This window comes from Mytilus californianus, unplaced genomic scaffold (genome assembly GCF_021869535.1).
Source record: "Mytilus californianus isolate M0D057914Y unplaced genomic scaffold, xbMytCali1.0.p SCAF_3, whole genome shotgun sequence".
In the NCBI taxonomy this organism is placed as follows: Eukaryota; Metazoa; Mollusca; class Bivalvia; order Mytilida; family Mytilidae; genus Mytilus; species Mytilus californianus.
In genome coordinates this window covers 103,476,481-103,484,621 of record NW_026262679.1, presented here as the reverse complement: position 1 = coordinate 103,484,621, position 8,141 = coordinate 103,476,481, and the positions used below count along the sequence as shown (strand labels likewise).

Sequence of the window (8,141 nt, the reverse complement as noted above, 5' to 3'; positions counted from 1 at the left end):
ATGTGACGTTTTGACCCTCTTTTTCAGCTTGTTATGCCAGCCCTCTAAATGATTATTTGTCCCGGGTCCTTCTGTTTTGTGGTGGTTCCAGGTTGGTTGTGGGTATCTGCCCTTTATCCATGTCAGAATTACATAGTCGGTTAATTTGGTGCAAGCATCTGTCTGTGGTGCGTTTTCCAAGGCGTGTAACCAGTAATCTTCCAAACGATCTGTAGTAGTGGTAAGGCTGCTGCACGACGGATAAGAATTGGGCAAGCCATAACTGGTAATTGTGATGTGACAAATGTGAGTTATTCCAAGCCAGTTGAGGAGTTTGATTCAGTAGTTATGTAGACAAAGCTAACTATAATGAACTAATCATTGGTAATTTGGACCAAGCTTGAGGAAGTCAAGTCATAGTATACCATGGATTATCCTTATTATCATAATTAACACAATTTTAAAGATTTTTTTTATTATTTTAGTTTGTTATTAAAGTTTCTGTTATATATGTTAACAAGTCTGTGTTTTTTTTAATTTTTTGTGTTGCATAATATAAAGGATAATTGAATTATTTAGAGTTTTCTAATTGCATAAAATTGCAACTTTTATTAAATTAAACATAAGAGAAGCAACTTTCTTCCTGACTAATATTTTTGTTGTAGATTTTTTTCTAATTTCACAACTTTTGAAATCATATAGGTTGTCACTTTTATTAAATAAATATAAAAAAAATAATAATTCAACTACAGCCGCCACACGTTCGTGTAATTTAAACATTTCAATCGACGATTACATGGTCTATGTGCAAACGATACTTTTATTTTCAATATACAAATAAAACAGTTTAAGACCTCTTTATATAAAGACAATTTAAACAAGTTCTGTCAGTTTAAATACATCTACCCGACAGGTCCATTCAGAGACATATATGATATGTATTATATGTCTCTGATTCAGGTCTTGTCCGTTCAGGTCTATATTTCCCTGTCCGATTTTTAGAACTAGACAAATATTTTTTTTTTAATATCCTTCATCATTTCAGTGAAATATTATACCTTTTCTATAACAAAAATCAAATTTCAAGAAGATTGATTTTAAATTACAACAGGTATAATACTTGAAAAAAAAATTTGATCGGAGATTATCTGGTCAATTCAGCGGGTATTTTAATTTCCCGTTAAGGTCCGAGTTTTGACACCCCAACAATATTTTTCATAATTTCTTTTTGAACATTATTTATATATAGAATTTTTTCGTTCACAAAATCTAGAGTTGAAGGAAATCCATTGAAAAATTAAAACAGTGATTGAAGTTTGAATAAGTATGATCGTAGAATCTCAGGTCCGTTCAGGTCTTCTTCTTCTTTAGGTTTTCAGTAGTCCTTCATTGATCTGAAGATTAGTTAGTGTTTTGCGCAGCGTGGCCTATATATATATTTACAAAAACACATAAATAATTGGAAATAATTTTGAAGTGCGTAATTTTTAAAATTTTTAAATAGTGTCTTTTCATTACTCTGTTCAGGTCCTAGTTTTGGCATCAAACAATTGTTTTTTATTTAAAACATCTTTTATTTTTTTTATTCTTATTTGTTCCTGTTTATCTTTTAAAAGAGGGACGAAAGATACCATAGGGGCATTCAAACTCATAGATCGAAAACAAACTGACAACGCCATGGCCAAAATAAAAAGACAAACAGACAAATAATAGTACAGATGACACAACATAGAAAGTCTAAGCAAAACGAACCCCACCAAAAAATGGGGGTGATCTCAGGTGCTCCGGAAGAGTAAGCAGATCCTGCTCCACATGTTGCACCCATTGTGTTGCTTATGTTATTACAAATCCGGTAAATAGTCTAATTCGGTAGTTCACATTCGTGAAAAAGGGAAGGGTATTGTAGTTACAAAACATAAGGAACATATCCGATATCATCTGTGAAACGGTTATTCCATAACGGTCAACCAACTCGTGATGGCGTCCGTAAAATTTACGAAGGGATGATTTCAACTTCACCATTTGGAACTCTTGGTTTAATAGCTTCCTTGTGAGCAGCAATCCTCTATCAAGGAAATCATGATAGGAAATACAAGCCCGGGAATATCGTATCAATTGGGAGATATATACTCCGTATGCAGGCGCTGCTAGAATGTTGCTACATAGAAATGGAAAGTTCACAATTGGGAAGCTGAAATCATCTCTTTTGTCGTAAAATTTTGTTTTCAACCGACCCTCATTAACAATTTCTAGATGTAAGTCAAGATATGAGGCAGACTTAACTGTATCTGTAGTATCCTTTATCTCTAGTTTGATGGGATAGATTCGTTCAACATAGTCACCAAATTCTGTATTATCTAGTGAGAGAACATCATCTATATAGCGGAACGTAATGTTAAAGGATCTTGCTACCTTCTTATCTTTCTTCCTAAGAAGTTCCTGTATTAAATTATAATATTTAAATGACATCTCCGAGAGATTGATATCGGAATTCGTCCTGTGAAGGGGCGTTTCCAGGGACCATCATTCAAAAGTTCGCCAAATGACGGCGTTTGGGTTAGAAATACCTCCGATTTTGAAGAACGTTGTAAACAAGTTCAAGGTAACGTAAAGTCCGTCCCGGTCGTTATATTGGTATATGTGTAACATACTGAATAGTGCGATCGGGAACCAGTCTAGTACCCAGACAAATCGGCATCCGGACAAATCGGCACCCGAGAAAGACACTTCGGCACCCAGACAAATCGGCATCTAACATAGACAAATCGGCACCTTATAAAGATAAAATCAATTATTTTATCCTTGATCAAAATTTAGTGAACCAAACATTAACCCTTTGACTGCCAATATATTGGAAAACGCTTTACCTTTGACTGCCAAGAATCGGCCCGGCGTCGTACGTTTTCAAACAGCGCCATGGCAACCTTTACAACAATTGATAACGTCACGCTATTGTGCATGGTACCTGCATAGGATTGCTCGTTTTGATGACACCACACAGCTGTCTGCTTTGTTGATTTATCGCTCTCAAATTTATATATTTAGGCTGAAGGTTGATAAAATGATATAAAAAAATTTACTGTACTAACAGGTGAAATATATGGGTCAAGTGAAATGCCTTTCTAATGAGTCATAAAAACAGAGAAGTGTGTTCGAATAACAAATTTTTACTAAAAGTACTTGACGACAAACTTTTCTGTTGGGTCTTAAAAATGCATAACTTCAAAAAAATTTCAGTTTTTGTGTGTGTTACATGTATCTACGGTAATCATTCTTCAACCTATGAATATTTTTAGTCTGCCCTTCCACGAAATAATCAATTAGAATTTTTTTTAAATATTTTTGAACTTTCGAAAATTCCCCCTGACAACCGATCAGACAATAATTTTTTTAAAGTTGAACAAATGCATAAAAGTACATTAAATGATGCTCAAAAGCTAGTAGATACATTTGTCTTTTAAAATACAACTGGCATATAAGGATCGTATTGATACTATGTGGATAAATTTATCGGTTTTCAAGGGCTAAATTGACAGCGCGTCATCACTACAATGGCTTCCATTTTAACGATTATAAAAATTAGGTGGCGTAATGGGGAGATAATTTTGACGAAGTAGAATCCTGACTGAAAGGACATTAAAACAAAAATGTTTTTTCGTGGTGAATTTATAAATATTAAAACATATCTGCCGCCGAAATATAATGTGAATTGTGAAAGAAGGTACATTTATAATTTGTGTAAATGTTTAAAATCTCTCGTAAATGTGTACCACATACTGAGGCACTTTGGACAATAAAAGACACAAGACAAATGTAATTATATAATACAATATTAACAATGTATTTCTGATTAACATTCGTGCCTCTGAAGGCAAGCTGCATGTAGTCCTCTGGTACAGTGCACACAAGAGGTTCTTGATCTTTTTTTTTTCATATTTCGCTTTCTGTCGGAACAAACGACACAATCTCGTTCTTTTCGACCGTCAAGTTTTTTCACTCTTGCTTGCCGATTCACGTTACCATGTCTGTGTGTCAAATGAGCGGACGCTAAACTTTCTATTACAGATTGGTTGAACTGAAGTCGGGACATAACCGGTAATGAGGTGTTATGACTGTATAGAATATACGCGTTTAACATAATGCGGTGAAATATGTGATATATAATTTTTTTCCATACTTTACTGCATTTCCTGTGATCATTATATGCGCCAATCAATTGGTCGCTAAGGTCGACACCGCCCATAAATGTATTATACGCGCCTATGATCCTAGGTTTACCGTTTAGTGTATCAATAGCATTGTAGTAAGTAGACACCAATGTGACGGGTTTTTTTCTGTTGTGGTCGCGGAAACGGCAAAGCATGATTTGTCTTTGTCTAGCGTAAACAGCATTCCCTGCCTGCGGACGTGCATTTTTTATCATCTGTGGCATAGGTCTATTAGTTCTCATTGTGCCTGTGAGATACGTACGCTCTCTCAATAATTTGTTAGCTAAATTAAGTGAAGCAAAAAAGCTATCGGCGAAAACATGAAAGCCTTTCCCAAGAAAATGCGAATTCTTCATTAAATTTATTACTACATTTGTTCCTTGTAATGTTCCAGCAGGAGTGGGATCGAAACGTTTCCCATGATATACATCCATCTGTAAAACATACCCGGTGACGGACTCGACCAACATCCAGAATTTAACGCCAAACCTTGAACGTTTACTTGGTATATACTGTAACATACTTGTCTTTTCTTTTGTACCAACAAGGGATTCATCTACAGCAAGTTCTCTGCGGGGATTATATTACCGTAAAAATTTCCTGTTAACGAAATCAAGTAACGGTTTAAACCTTTGAGATGGTTTGTAAGTTGGATCATTACGCTTAGGGAGTTTTTTGGTGTCCACCAGGTGCAAAAATTTTAAGATGTTTTGGAATCGGTTTCGACTAAACATACAACGGAACCAGGGTGTAGACTGAGATGGACTGTGCTTATTCCAATATTCTTCAAATGATACTTTCCTAATTAAGCCCATGTTATAAAAAACGGCAAGGTATCCCTTAAACTCAGGTATGGTCAGTTTACCCTCCTTCTGCCACTGCATTTTTCTCGAAAATCGACTGGTTTGGCGAATGGTTTCATTACAAAGATTCTTTGCATATCTACAAAAAAAATCAAAAATAATCATATACATTTATTATATAAAGTCGTAGAATCTTTAATGTAAATATCTATTTTTTTAAGGGAACGACCATATTACTTTGAAAATGTATATTTGTTGGTGGTGGTGATTAAGAGGGGTTATTTTTATTTTCTTCATTTGTTTTTGTATTTGGTGATTTGTTGATGTCTTCGTGCCAGTAACTTATATCCGTTTTAATGTTTTGTTTTCGTATACTGCTCGAATAACCGTTTCTTTTGAGTTACACGTGCTTTTGTGATATTTTATATTCTGTCATTGGGGCGCTTCCCCTGTATCTGAGCAAGCTGCAACGCAACCACAGAAAAACATAATGTTCATTACTCTTTATTGAGCTGAACGAACAAACAGTCGTGTTAAGCTGTCTTTCTATTATCTTGACCGGTCTACACATACCATTTCAGCAGGTGGATATAAAAGTGTTCAAAAAATTTCTAAATTATGTTTTAGAAAGAACAATGTCATAAAATGAAACAACTTGTAATCACAAAGACTTAAATTGTATGACTTTGTTGATTATTTTATTGACTGTGTCATTAACATTTCAACGGCGCGTTGGTTCTATATTAATGGTAAAAAATTGCAATATGGCTATGAAAGATACGTCTAGTAACTATAAACTAACTCAGAAAAGATTATTTTACCAACCTGTTTGTTTGTTTGACAAACTCTTTGATAAGGTCAATAGAAAACAGCAAATAAAAGTAAGCTATACACCTTATCGCTATTTGTCCGCCATTACTGGACATCACACAAGTTCCCGTAAAATTTTGACGTCATAATAGAAAATATCTGACGCCACAATGGAAAAGTGATTGTTGTACGACGTCAAAAGTTCGAGCGGGACTGATTCTCTGGTCAAGCGGGATTAGCGATAAGGTGTATTGGCGCGGCATCTCTGGGCGGCATACTAATAGGTCCAGTGGGTGCTCTATTAAACGGTGGGTCATTCATTGGCTCTGGTGGGAGAACCCGGAACCATGGATTAGGTTCAATTGCAGCCATGTTTCCTTCAGCGCTGCTCAGAGTCTATGACGTCAAGATTACGTCATTGATGCTGCACATCGGCCAAAGCCGATGCCTGGCAGTCAAAGGTACATTTTTAAAATCGGCGCGTTTTTTTTTTTTGTTGTGTTTATGAGGGATGCCCCCTTTTGACACGGAGATTGCAGTAGTTTCTAACTGAAGTCATAAAAAAAATCGGTCTTCACACGCTCTTATTTTTTTAGATTACAATCCCAACTAGTGTTAATCCCGAATAACTGCAACAATTTAGGCCCAATCCTAAATTCCCGGTATGATAATAGAACCTATATACAGTATTTATTGTTAACATGATTTCGTTCAAATAATGCATGAAATATTTGGCACTGGATGTTATTTCTCTTGTTCGTGTGTCTTTAGTGATGCTCGAAACCTAAAATTTATTAGAAACCCGGAAAACCAGTTTTTGATTTGAAGAGCTTATTAAATATCAGAACTGTTGAAAAAAAGGGAATTCAATTCTGCTGAAAGCCTGCCTTCGGATTAATATAAAAGGCATCATCGGAGTTTATTAGCAACTCATAATTTACAGAGTAAACGATTAATTATACTGCACTAGAATTATATGTATGTTCGCTCTTAATGAGCATGAAATACTTGCAACTGGACAATAAGCAAATTCAGTCAAAAGTTAATTCATATGTTACATATTAAATTTGCAATTATGATAATCATTAACAACCGGCATTGAACAAACTAATGCTTATAAATTACTACCTCATCAACTGTTTCCCCATCATAGAATTGCCGTAAACGTTATTGATTTTATTTAGGACATACATGTATTGGCGCTAAAAGACGTGAGACGTTATGGCGTTTAACAGTGGACACGTTTTGGCGAATAACAATTATCGGACACGTTTGGGGGTTTTGAAATCGGACACGTTTGGGCCATATTGAATATTACGGACACGTTTGGGGAGAATAGACACGTTTGGGGGAATCGGACACGTTTGGGGGGATGGACACGTTTGGGAGTGTTACATATGTTTCTGGGTTTTTACTCATTATGGCTTGCACGCGCTTTTATGTTTATGGGTTTTAATATTAAAACAATAAAATATAGTTTTCAGGTATTGTGTTGTCTTTACAGATATACGAATCAAACGAGAACACAAGCTGAAACACAAGCTATACACTTTTGATTTCTCATTTGTCTCTATTGAGAAATTATCAGATTTATACATAAAATACTGATTAATGCATAACTACAATTAATTATGATTTTATTTTAATTAAATGATGTTTATGCAAACACCGTCATATCTAACAATAAATTATGATTTAATTAACTTGATGATGTTTTACTATTCATACACAATCATTTAGGATTTAATTAAATGATGATTTCAAATTTTGTTATTGTATATTTTATCAACGGATTATAATATTACGGTAACAATTCTTTTATTTTTTCCTAATATATATATTTAAAAAAAATGAGGTGCCGAATTGTCTTGGTCCCGAAATGTCCGGATCCCGAACTGTCCAAAATGGATGCCGAAATGTCTTCGGACTTGGGTGCCGATTTGTCCGGGTGCCGAAATGTCTTGTTACCTATATGAATTCTAGACAGTTCGGTAAAATAATTCTTTTATTTTTCCTAATATATATATTTAAAAAAAATGAGGTGCCGATTTGTCTTGGTCCCGAAATGTCCTGATCCCGATCTGTCCAAAATGGATGCCGAAATGTCTTCGGACTTGGGTGCCGATTTGTCCGGGTGCCGAAATGTCTTGTTACCCTAAATCCCGTGGTCAGAATTCTGACTACGGGATTTAATAATTTGACGAGACTAGTGCATCATGGGATTTGTTTATTATAAATCCGGGGATCTCCGGCCAGCAGATGACAGTAAATTTCCCGGCAGAATGTCATATATGACTACCCCACGGAAATCACTTAAACGCATATGTGTAGTTTGCGAAGC

At 35.2% G+C, this 8,141-nt stretch overlaps 1 pseudogene; it reads right to left on the bottom strand.

Annotated features, from left to right (window-relative positions):
- Nucleotides 1–3,829: 3,829 nt before the first annotated feature.
- Nucleotides 3,830–5,714, bottom strand: LOC127733704 (piggyBac transposable element-derived protein 4-like; annotated as a pseudogene).
- Nucleotides 5,715–8,141: the final 2,427 nt, after the last annotated feature.